Source organism: Anomalospiza imberbis, chromosome 8, assembly GCF_031753505.1.
Source record: "Anomalospiza imberbis isolate Cuckoo-Finch-1a 21T00152 chromosome 8, ASM3175350v1, whole genome shotgun sequence".
NCBI lineage: Eukaryota > Metazoa > Chordata > Aves > Passeriformes > Viduidae > Anomalospiza > Anomalospiza imberbis.
Window position 1 is genome coordinate 35367294 of NC_089688.1, and position 13002 is coordinate 35380295.

Genomic DNA, 13002 nt, shown 5'->3' on the forward strand with positions numbered 1-13002 from the left:
CCCTGCCACGGCAGGGTGGCACTGGGTGAGCAGAGGTGGCACTGGTGATCTCTAAGGTCCCTTCCAACCCAAACCTTTCTATTCCATGATTCTGTCTTGTGACTGAAACAAGGTGCTTAAAGGTATTTTAAGATTTCTTGTTTGTGAATCATTACATACTCTACTCGTGATTAGACAAATGCAGCAAACAAAGGTTATGTCTCAAAAAATAGCTGGAAAATACCAAGGCATTGAAATGCAGCTCTCATGTCCAGTTTTTAAATTGGACAGGACTGATTTTGATATGGTTTGTAAGTTGTATGTTCGTCATTGTATGAGGGGCTCCTCAAGTCTAGTGGCAGTTACCAGTCCCTTCATGTGTTGTGCTTTGTCTTGTTTGTGTTTTTGCACTGACTTAACCAGCAGCTCAGCTTTTAGGAAATGCCCATCAGAAATATCCACTGAATATTCCTCAGCTGCATTTTGTCGTTATTGCACGTTGATCCACAAGCTGTATTCTAAGCTATTTGGAAATTCTGTGGGTATCCTTTCCCTCCTTTTTCTGCTTTAAAAGCCATTGAATTCCCCGCTTCAAAATGTGAAAGTGAACACAGTGCTTTCAGGCTTTGACTGAATTGAAATGTCTTAAAATATTGCCACAAATGTTAATGTGGTGTTGAACAGCTGCCAAAATGTTTGTTTCTCCTTCCTAGAGGTAATGAAATATTATGACTGAAACTACCAAGCTTCCTTAGTGTTTGTTTTGTTGAGTTTTAACAGTAAACAAGTCAATTTGCAATGCTAGGAAATAAAACCAACCCTTGGTCTAAGAGTTTCATTCGAGCTGATCTGCTGCTGGATATAAAAGCTGTTTGAAGACTGTTATTGAGATGCTAAAAGGGAAGCAGTGAAAACTCAGGAGCAGATAAGGCTGGTTTGTGTTCAGCCTCTGTTTGGTGGCTGTGGGGACAGTCACCCTCCCTGAGCTGGCATGAAGTGTGCCTGTTCTTGGAGCACACACAGGAGCCCTGAGCATTTCACAGCTCAACAGCAACAACTGTGTTCTGAGCCTAGGCAGGCTGACATTTTTCAGAAGCTTAGGGTTTGACTAAATGTTAACAGGTTTTCAGATAGATCAAAAAATATTATCTTATATGTGACATGAATGTCTTCTGTGCCCTGTGCAAAGCTGCTTCCCAGAACAGGAACACCAGAGTTTTTCAAAAAAGGAAGTTGATGAAATTAAATAAAAACAGGGCATATTTCTTTCTAATCTTATTATCAAAAATGGCTGAGCAGCTTTAGCTCAGATTTAGCCAGAGGAAGGCACTCAGCAACCCAAAGAGCTAAAGCTCAGCAAAATTATAAACAACAGTAAATGATGTGTTTATAACGGGGACAGTCACTATCAGACTTTAAAGTGATAAGCAGGATTTGCAAAGATCAAATACGAAATATTGGAGCAGTGTATAATGAATGGGCACAAATGCAAACTTCAGGTTGTCGTGCTGAAAGCTTTGGGCTGTGGTGTTTTCCAGCACTGATGTCAATGCTGGGGGAATCTAGATTTGTCTTGTGTTCCTTTCCTACTTCTTTCTGCTGCAGGAAACAAAGGCAGAAAAAAGTTAAGAAGGAGAAATATCCTTGTGTTTCTATTTAATTCAGTGAACTTTGCTTTTGCAGTTGCTACTCTTTTCTGTTTTATTGAAAAGGCAATTGAAAACTCTGCTTTTGGAAAGGAATCCTATAAACAAGCTCCCACAGAGTTTGGTGAGTGCTCACTTCTGGTTTGAAGATGTCAAAGACTTTTTTGGCTCTCTGTGTTGAATTCTGTCATTAGACCTTAAAATACTTTGTTATTTATCTAAAGAATGGGATTAATTTATTGCAAACATGCTATGAGAGGGGGAGAAATTATTAAATTATTTACATGATTTATAATGACAGAATCCCAGATTTGTTTGGGTTGGGAGGGACCCCAAATCCCACCCAGTGCCACCCCTGCCACGGCAGGGACAACTCCCCCTGTCCCAGGTGCTCCAGCCCCAGTGTCCAGCCTGGCCTTGGGCACTGCCAGGGATCCAGGGGCAGCCACAGCTGCTCTGGGCACCTGTGCCAGGGCCTGCCCACCCTGCCAGGGAACAATTCCTAATTCCCAATCTCCCATCCAGCCCTGCCCTCTGGCAGTGGGAGCCATTCCCCTGCTGGTCCCCCCCGGGCTGTGTGCAGAGGGTGCAGAGAGCTGGGAGGTGACCTGGGGTGTGTGGCACCCAGGGGTCAGTGTGTGGCACCTGTGGTCACTGTGTGGCACCCGTGGGTCACTGTGTGGCACCTGTGGGTCAGTGTGGCACCTGTGGGTCAGTGTGTGGTACCTGGGTGTCACTGTGTGGTACCCGGGTGTCACTGTGTGGTACCTGTGGGTCACTGTGTGGTACCCGTGGGTCACTGTGTGGTACCTGTGGTCACTGTGTGGTACCCGGGTGTCACTGTGTGGCACCCGTGGGTCACTGTGTGGTACCCGTGGGTCACTGTGTGGCACCCGTGGGTCACTCTGTGGTACCTGTGGGTCACTGTGTGGTACCCGTGGGTCACTGTGTGGTACCTGTGGTCACTGTGTGGTACCCGGGTGTCACTGTGTGGCACCCGTGGGTCACTGTGTGGTACCCGTGGGTCACTGTGTGGTACCTGTGGGTCACTGTGTGGTACCTGTGGGTCACTGTGTGGCACCCGTGGGTCACTGTGTGGCACCTGTGGGTCACTGTGTGGTACCTGTGGGTCAGTGTGTGGTACCTGTGGGTCACTGTGTGGTACCTGTGGGTCACTGTGTGGCACCCGTGGGTCACTGTGTGGCACCCGTGGGTCACTGTGTGGCATCCGTGGGTCACTCTGTGGTACCTGTGGGTCACTGTGTGGTACCTGTGGGTCAGTGTGTGGTACCTGGGTGTCACTGTGTGGTACCCGTGGGTCACTGTGTGGCACCTGTGGGTCACTGTGTGGTACCTGTGGGTCAGTGTGTGGTACCCGTGGGTCACTGTGTGGTACCTGTAGTCACTGTGTGGCACCCGTGGGTCACTGTGTGGTACCTGTGGTCACTGTGTGGCACCCGTGGGTCACTGTGTGGCACCTGGGTGTCACTGTGTGGTACCTGTGGGTCAGTGTGTGGTACCTGTGGTCACTGTGTGGCACCCGTGGGTCACTGTGTGGCACCTGGGTGTCACTGTGTGGTACCTGTGGTCACTGTGTGGTACCTGTGGGTCAGTGTGTGGTACCTGTGGTCACTGTGTGGCACCCGTGGGTCACTGTGTGGCACCTGGGTGTCACTGTGTGGCACCTGTGGGTCACTGTGTGGTACCTGTGGGTCACTGTGTGGTACCTGTGGGTCACTGTGTGGCACCCGGGTGTCACTGTGTGGTACCTGTGGTCACTGCGTGGTACATGTGGGTCACTGTGTGGTACCTGTGGGTCACTGTGTGGCACCTGTGGGTCACTGTGTGGTACCTGTGGTCACTGCGTGGTACATGTGGGTCACTGTGTGGTACCTGTGGGTCACTGTGTGGCACCTGTGGGTCAGTGTGTGGTACCTGTGGTCACTGTGTGGCACCTGTGGGTCAGTGTGTGGCACCTGTGGTCACTGTGTGGCACCCGTGGGTCACTGTGTGGCACCTGTGGGTCAGTGCCCTCTCGGATACAGCTCCCACGCTCCAGCCCCCTGTGCCAGCTGCTCCTGCAGCATCCTGGAGCAGGACTCTGTGTGCAGCAGGATCATTTGCAGGAGAGCTTTGAGCAGGGATCAAAGCAGGCCAGGAGCAGGGAGGTGGCCGGGGCCGGAGCTGGGCTGGTGGCCCCCAGACCCCTGCTGCCCCTCTGGCTGCCCCAGGGCAGTGGCCAGGCGCCCAGGCAGGGGAAGGACAGGACATCAGACACTCCGTTCCTGTGAGCAGCCTGTTCTGGAATCACTCTGTTCTGTTCTTCCCAAGCCGAGCAGTGACAAATCAAAACCATATTGACTGTTGGAGTGTCTCGGTACCCCTGCGAGCAGGAGCTGCAGCCGCTGCCTCCCGCAGGGACACTGGGGTCCCACAGTGACACTGGGGTCCCACAATGACACTGGGTTCCTGCAGTGACACTGGGGTCCCGCAGTGACACTGGGGTCCTTCAGTCACACTGGGGTCCTGCAGGGGTCCTGCAGTGACACTGGGTTCCCGCAGTGACACTGGGTTCCCGCAGTGACACTGGGGTCCCACAATGACACTGGGGTCCCGCAGTGACACTGGGGTCCCACAGTCACACTGGGGTCCTTCAGTCACACTGGGGTCCTGCAGGGCTCCTGCAGTGACACTGGGCTCCTGCAGTGACACTGGGGTCCCACAATGACACTGGGGTCCCGCAGTGACACTGGGGTCCCACAGTCACACTGGGGTCCTTCAGTCACACTGGGGTCCTGCAGGGCTCCTGCAGTGACACTGGGCTCCTGCAGTGACACTGGGGTCCCACAGTGACACTGGGGTCCCGCAGTGACACTGGGCTCCCGCAGTGACACTGGGTTCCCGCAGTGACACTGGGGTCCCACAATGACACTGGGGTCCTGCAGGGGTCCCGCAGTGACACTGGGCACCCGCAGTGACACTGGGGTCCCACAGTCACACTGGGCTCTGACAGTGACACTGGGTTCCCGCAGTGACACTGGGCTCTGACAGTGACACTGGGCTCTGACAGTGACACTGGGGTCCCGCAGTCACACTGGGTCCCTGCAGTCACACTGGGTTCCCGCAGTGACACTGGGCTCCTGCAGTGACACTGGGGTCCCGCAGTGACACTGGGCTCTGACAGTGACACTGGGCTCTGACAGTGACACTGGGCTCTGACAGTGACACTGGGGTCCCGCAGTGACACTGGGGTCCTGCAGTGACACTGGGGTCCCGCAGTGACACTGGGCTCCTGCAGTGACACTGGGGTCCCGCAGTGACACTGGGCTCCTGCAGTGACACTGGGGTCCCGCAGTGACACTGGGCTCCTGCAGTGACACTGGGGTCCCGCAGTGACACTGGGCTCTGACAGTGACACTGGGCTCTGACAGTGACTCTGGGCTCTGACAGTGACACTGGGGTCCCGCAGTGACACTGGGGTCCTGCAGTGACACTGGGGTCCTTCAGTCACACTGGGGTCCCTCAGTGACATTGGGCTCTGACAGTGGCACTGGGTTCCCGCAGTGACACTGGGCTCCTGCAGTGACACTGGGCTCTGACAGTGACACTGGGTTCCCACAGTGACACTGGGGTCTCGCAGTGCCACTGAGTTCTTGCCGTGCCCTTTTCTGGCCGGCCAGCTCTGGGTTTCTGCCCTGCCACCCTTTGCTCCCTGCCGGTCTCCCCGGCCGTTTCTGCCCGGTTTCCTGCCATAGGTGGCACCGGTGGTGGCTCTGGCTCTGCAGAAGCCACGGGTGCCCGGGCTGTGCTCAGCCCGGCTGCGGGCACGGAGCGCTGCAGGGCTCGGGCAGGCTCGGGGACAGCACGGGGGGACAGATGGCCGCGCCTTCCCTGGCTCTGCTGCCTCGGGCACAGCACAGGCGCCCATCCCGGCCAGCACTGCCAGCAGGCTTTCCTCGCTCCCTCCCTCACATCCTCCTGTATTTTTGGCAGTCCCAGGTAAGGCTGGCAGCCTGGCTGGACCAGGCTGCTGCCGTCCTACCCAAAGCCCTGCTTCGGCTGCTCTGCTGCCTTGGCAGAGCCCAGGGTGTGTGGCACGGTGGGGACAGTGGCACAGCACGGCCACCAGCCCGTCACACCCGCGGGCTGCGCTTGCAGAGCCTGTCCCTCTGCCCCAGGGCTGCGGCAGGCTCAGCTCCTGCCGGGGCCAGGGCAAGCCCTGGGCCAGCACAGTGCTCTGAGCCTTGGCTGAAGGAGCCGCAGCACAAGGGCTTGCTCTGATCCACATCACTGAAGGCATTTCCTAGGAGGAGCTGTGCCTGCCCGGCTCCTAAGGCAGCTCACACCTCGTTCTGCACTCACAGGGACCTGGACTTGCCCAGGCAGTCCGCCTGGAACCTGGGAGAACGCCTGGAATTGTGCCTGGGACACAGAGAGGCGCTGGCAAAACCTCGTGTATTTTTACAAAACACACGTTTTCACAAGACAGTTTTTCCTGAAAAAGATATGTTTCATGAGGTAATTTCCAGCCCACTCCTCCTCCTCCGTCCTGCGCTGTCCCCAGGCAGCACAGCTGCCATCAGAAGCACCTGGATGCAGGGACAGAACAGGAGACGGAGGTGCAGTGGCAACACTAACTCAGAGGAACTGCCCCGCACCGCTGTCTTCTCTTCCAGCGAGCAGAACACCAGTTTCATGACACTGGTACCATCAACAGCAATCTAAAATCTGTAAGGTCATCTGAGGTCAGTTTGGAGGCTGATCCATGATAGTTCTGCCTCAGCTGTTAGACTTGGGCATGTTTTCCTGTAGACCTGGAATGAATTCTCAGTGCTCACCTTTGTTGACTGAACTTTCTGTGGTTGTTAAAAGTCACCTGCTCAATGCATGTGACACCTTTGGAAGGGAGGCACAAGTCTGAAAAGTGACAAATCCCTTTGGTTGTTTACCTGTGGCTGTTCCTAAACCTGGTTCACCTGATTCATGTAGAATTGTCATGAAATAGCAAAGATGTAAAGTTCACTGCCCAGGCCTCAGTGTCCTCTGCTGTAAAAGGAGAGTACAGTTATCAACTCTTCAGCGCACTGAAGAAACCCCAGGCCCTGGAGAATTGTGTGGCTGCCTCTACCCAAGAGTTCTTTAGAACTGTGAGTGATTTAGGAGCAATTCTAGAGTGAAGCTTCTTAGGAGGGGCTGTGGTTTGAAACTGGACTGAATTTGTAAGGGATGCTGAAAGGTGCAGTGCCAGTTTGCCCCTCAGGCATGCCACCAGTTGCCCCAGGTGGCCCGGGCAACTTTCCCCCCTGCACTCAGATCAGTGTTCAAACCTCAGTGTCTTCCAGCAAGATAAAAAGAGATTGCATTTTTCCAATAGTGAAGTCATCTGTGACTCATTTTGATCATTTCTGTTTAAAAATAGATTCAGTTTCTCCGTAATAAACTATTTTAAATCTAATTGTATTCCCAAACAGTCCTTTGCAAGGTGCATTTTCAAAGCCGTTTCTGCTCGTTAATAACGCAACTCTTCCATTTCTGCGTTTGTAATTTATTATTATTTGAAGTCATCCTCTTTTTGGTGACTCATGGCATTATGAAAGGGTGTTCTGGTAATTGCATCTTGCTTAGCAAACGTTTGGGTTTAGATGGTGGAGTGCACTCAGTTTGCTGAAGCGTCAAAGCCGAGCGCTCCCATCAGCTCTGTGTGCTCACAGCAGGAGGGATGGCTCAGGGCTGGGTCCTGGCTGCTCTGCCAGGGACACAGTCCTGCAGAAGCTCTGGAGAAGCTCTGCCAGGGACACAGTCCTGCAGAAGCTCTGGAGAAGCTCTGCCAGGGACACAGTCCTGCAGAAGCTCTGGGGACACTGCCATTCACAAACCCAGCAGCAGGGATGCCACAGCAGCATGTTAATCTGTGCAATGAACACACGTTTTCAATTTTATCCACTCTTGTTACTCTGTACCATAATTACATGTATGACACTTCTGGGCTGGAATTTTGCTTTGCAGGCAAATCCTTCCTTTATGTGTTTTTTCTTGGCCATTTTGCCTGCCTGGAATATTTCCACTGCTCCGTGGTCCCAGGTAATTCCTCTTTCCTGACCTCTCCTCAGAGCTCCTGGACTTTTTACAAGAGCCTGTAGTGACGGGACAAGGGGGAATGGCTTCAAAATGAAAGAGAGTGAGTTAAGATTAGATATTAGGAAGAAATTGTTCCCTGTGAGGGCGGGCAGGCCCTGGCACAGGGTGCCCAGAGCAGCTGTGGCTGCCCCTGGATTCCTGGCAGTGCCCAAGGCCAGGCTGGACATTGGGGCTGGGAGCACCTGGGACAGTGGAAGGTGTCCCTGCCATGGCAGGGGTGGCACTGGGTGGGATGGGATGGGATGGGATGGGATGGGATGGGATGGGATGGGATGGGATGGGATGAGCTTTAAGGTCCCTTCCAGCCCAGGCTTTTCTGTGATTCTGTGAGACACTGGAGGCTGATTCCATCGTGTTCCTCCATAAACTGTAACTGCAGTACAATAAAATGCCTGTTCTGCAGCCAGCGTGAGGCACGTGTGCAGTGCAGTTAAACTTTCCTCTGACTTTCAACGCAGCAGGGACAAAGCCGGGTTCCATGGCAGCAGCAGGACCGCACGCTCCTGGCACGGCTGGGGTGCAGCTCTGCCGGCAGCAGGGTGTGTGCAGCCTCTCCTTGCTGAGAAGAATCCAGACCTGAGGTCTGTGTCCCCAGAGGCTGAGCCATGAAGGATGCAGCTGCTGTCCCCATGGAGAGACTCCTGCCCACCCCCGGTGCCCCAGAGCCCCCAGTGCCTCTGTCTGCTGCTCCTGGCCTGCAGCTCCTCTCACGCTGGGCTCTGTTTTTTCTTTTCAAGTGCACCTTGTCAATATTCCAGGAGTTGACATTTCCAGGGAAGTGCTGTCAAATGGAGCTGCTAATCACACTGCAAGATTTGTTTTGTAACATTCCTTTCAGCTTTAATTACTGGTAATTTAGAACCAAAGAGCTGTGCCATGAGCAATGTATTTGTCACTTCTGCAAGTGAGGTTTTAAAGAAACATTCAAAAAGGGCAAATACATTATTTCACACAGGAATGAGGGAGGCAGACAGACACAGGCAGAATTTTAAGCAGCCAGCCTGTCAGAGGTGAGGCAGGCTGGACTGTGCAGTTAGACTGGGAATGGAGATTTGCAGTGACTCCAGCAGTACAATGTGAAAATATATCCTGATTGAGATTGGCTGTGGGGCTTTTGGTGCTGCGCTTCCAAAATACATCTTTATAAACCATGTGTCCATCTAAGATAAATGTCAGGACAAAGTATGATGCTACCTTTCTCTTAGAGGCTTGGTACATTTATTTTCTTAAAGATTTACCAGATTTCAGCTGTTGTGCTTTTGTTTGAATCAAAAGTAATGGAAAGTATTATTTAATTCTTCAAAATCTAGACAGGGAAGATTGCTTCTTCTGTTTTACTGCTATGAAACAGAATTTATAAATGTTTATAAATAATCAGCAGAAACCTGATTTTTGAAATGGATTGTGCATCTTTGGCACTGTGTTCCCATCCCTAGGCAGTGAGAAAGTCCTGACAGGTGACTGCCACCCTACCTGTCACCTTCTCTCTACCTGTGCTGCACATATTCCTCCTTATGAGACACTGGCTGCTTGTGGTTCCCTTGGGCAAGGACAGTTCTGGTGATGCTGGGACTGAGAAGCAATAGAGACCCAATTATTTCAGCAGCAGCAGAAAGTCACAATGAACTAGAAAGAAAACATGGAAACCTTCAGTTAAAAACTTCAGTTCCTTCTCTTTCATATGCGGAAAAATAATACAGTATAAAATTATTTATCAAAGGATTACATTCATTTATGAGTGGGTGGTAGCACTGGGTTAGCTGACAAAGTTCATTTTGTCTGACTAAGCTTGAATAGGGCAAACAATTTGCATAGAGAAACAGTCAAAAATTTTAGAAACCAAATTTTAAAATTCCATGAAAATTTGCAAAGCTATTAAGCAACAGGAGAAAAAAGAAAAAGAAGAAAGGCATGCAGGCAATCACTACAAGCATGACAGTCTGTTTTGGACTAGTTAAGAACCACTTGGCTTGGCCAAGTAAACAGTTCAAGGTAGAATACAGTGTTGGCCTGTGTAGCACTGGTAATTCTCAGAGAAATCAGGAGCCCAGCGAGCCCCAGCCCCTGCCCTTGGCTCAGCTGCTCTGGCCCTGGGCACTCACCCACCTTTCCCAGCCCTGGTCCCCCGGGCTCCCTTCAGCCTGGGCTGGCCCAGGAGCTCGGCTTGGCTCCAATCCCTGCTCCAGAGGAAATTCCCTGCCCCGAGAGCCCTCAGCTGGCCGCTGGCCCTGGCATTGCGCCCTGGGGGTCCTGCAGAAGGGACTGAATCCTTCTCGGGCGCTCTGGGCACGCACAGCTCTTGCTGTGGAGCCCTGTATGGAGATGTGTCTGTGCCTCCACTGGAACGTGTCCGCAGGAACCCGTGAGCCAAGGGACAATTGCCAATTTTCTTGTGGCCTGCCCAGTGCGGAGCGTCACCCAGCTCTGCCGCCGAGGGGATGCCGGGGGCCAGGGGAAATGGGGCAAGAGAAACACGCCGGTGGTGAGATAACACACCAGCTGTGGCCCTGAGCCCTGAGCCGAGGGAGGACGCTGTGTTTGTGAGAGGCAGCAGCTCAGCCCAGGGAAGGTGGCTGGAGGAGCTCAGGGTGGGATTTGGGCAGAGGCTGCTCTGTGCAGGAGCAGAGGAGCAGCAGCAGGAGGCTGGGGTGAGAAAGGGCTGCCTGCAAGGCAGGCGCTCGTCCCAGCAGCAGACAGGAGCGATAGCTGACATTTTATAGGGGAAATCAGGGTATTAGGGAACAAAAGGGGACCGTTAATTGGCAGAAGACTCGGGGGGAATGGAAATGCACTGCTGGCTGATACATACAGAGGAAATGCCTTCTCGTGTGGAGGAAATGCGCTCGTGTGCCAAGGGACACAACCATCACGTTTGTGTACAGCTGATGCTCAGACCTACTTTAACAAAATAATTAGTACACTGTAAATACCCCATAAGTCATTTTTAGGAGCAGCTCAGTATTGTTCATCCACACACCAGAAGCCTGAGTGCTGTCTGTGTTCACATGAGGTGTCTGAGCTCATGTTCTCAGAGCAAATTCCTTTTGTCTCTTCTCACGCTTTCTCTTTTTTTTCCCCAGTATTGCAGTTATAAATTTACATTAGGAGGGTAGAATTAAGAAGTTGTCAGCAGAGAGGGAAAGATGCATTATTTATGGTCTGATGGATTCCAGAAGCCATTAATAATGGAAACACTGGGCATATTCCCACAGAATGCCTCTTCTCACACTTAAGCTTTCCTGTAATGAAGGCTAATTACTGTGGGTACCATTAGAATCAGACTGGAATTAGGGGTGCTAAAATGTGATATCATTCAAGGAAATGCAGTAAATTTGGGGTGTAAATAAGCTACTTGAAGTGCAAAACCATGTGGTGAAGTATTCAAATACAAAAATAACAACTCAAAATACCATGAGACTGGAAACTAAGTCAAAATACTGATGTACAGATGACTCTTTTTTTAACAAATCTCAGTTCCATGTGTGGTATCATTAAAGGCAACCACATGCATTCCCAGAATGTCACATGATTATTGTCTTTGTGTTATAAGACCTTGGTTGTAATTCTTGTTAATTAGAAATTTTTTAAAAAATTTAAAATATTTTTTGTTAAAAGTAAAAATTTTAAAAAATTTAAAATAAATATTTTGTTAAAATTAAAAATAAAAAATTAAAAATGAATATTTTTGTTAAAATTAAAAATGAAAAATTAAAAATAAAATTCTTGTAAAATTTAAAAATAATTTTAAAAAAATTTAAAAATTTAAATTATGCAGTAGTGTTGTTTAATTAGCACTATTTACCTTCAAGTTTTACCACATTTTAGCATGACCTGACAGTAAGCAGTGCGTTTTTTCTGAGGAGACATGCTTTATCTGCCTTACCCGTGCTTAACGTTTGTATCATTTTTCCCCCGTCAGTGCACAGTAATTTCAGTGTGCACAGCATGTGGAAACCTGCTTGCTTTGCATGGGAGGCTCTCGGGATGGCGAGGGGAGCTCCTCGCTGTGCCCCTCCAGGCCTGGCTTTTCCCCGGCAGGACAGCCTCACTGCCCTGGTCTGGAGAGGCGGCTGCAGAGCAGCGGGCTCTGCTCGGCGGTTGGCAGGTGGGATGCTCTCCAGGAGGACAGAGCTGTCCAGAGCGGTTTGCAGGTGGGATGCTCTCCAGGAGGACAGAGCTGTCCGGAGCGGTTTGCAGGTGGGATGCTCTCCAGGAGGACAGAGCTCTCCGGAGCGGTTTGCAGGTGGGATGCTCTCCAGGAGGACAGAGCTGTCGGGAGCGGTTTGCAGGTGGGATGCTCTCCAGGAGGACAGAGCTGTCCGGAGCAGTTTGCAGGTGGGATGCTCTCCAGGAGGACAGAGCTGTCCAGAGCGGTTGGCAGGTGGGATGCTCTCCAGGAGGACTGAGCTGTCCGGAGCGGTTTGCAGGTGGGATGCTCTCCAGGAGGACAGAGCTGTCCGGAGCAGTTTGCAGGTGGGATGCTCTCCAGGAGGACTGAGCTGTCGGGAGCGGTTTGCAGGTGGGATGCTCTCCAGGAGGACAGAGCTGTCCGGAGCAGTTTGCAGGTGGGATGCTCTCCAGGAGGACAGAGCTGTCGGGAGCGGTTTGCAGGTGGGATGCTCTCCAGGAGGACAGAGCTGTCCGGAGCGGTTTGCAGGTGGGATGCTCTCCAGGAGGACAGAGCTGTCCAGAGCGGTTTGCAGGTGGGATGCTCTCCAGGAGGACAGAGCTGTCCAGAGCGGTTTGCAGGTGGGATGCTCTCCAGGAGGACAGAGCTGTCCAGAGCGGTTTGCAGGTGGGATGCTCTCCTGTGAGGCCTGAGCTGAGGCTGTCCGGAGCGGTTTGCAGGTGGGATGCTCTCCCGGGGGCCTGAGCTGTCCGGAGCGGTTTGCAGGTGGGATGCTCTCCCGGGAGGCGTGAGCTGAGGCTGTCCGGAGTGGTTTGCAGGTGGGATGCTCTCCCGGGGGCCTGAGCTCTCCGGAGCGGTTTGCAGGTGGGATGCTCTCCCGGGAGGCGTGAGCTGAGGCTGTCCGGAGCGGTTTGCAGGTGGGATGCTCTCCCGGGGGCCTGAGCTGAGGCTGTCTGGAGCGGTTTGCAGGTGGGATGCTCTCCCAGGAGGACTGAGCTGTCTGGAGTGGTTTGCAGGTGGGATGCTCTCCCGGGGGCCTGAGCTGAGGCTGTCTGGAGCGGTTTGCAGGTGGGATGCTCTCCCAGGAGGACTGAGCTGTCTGGAGCGGTT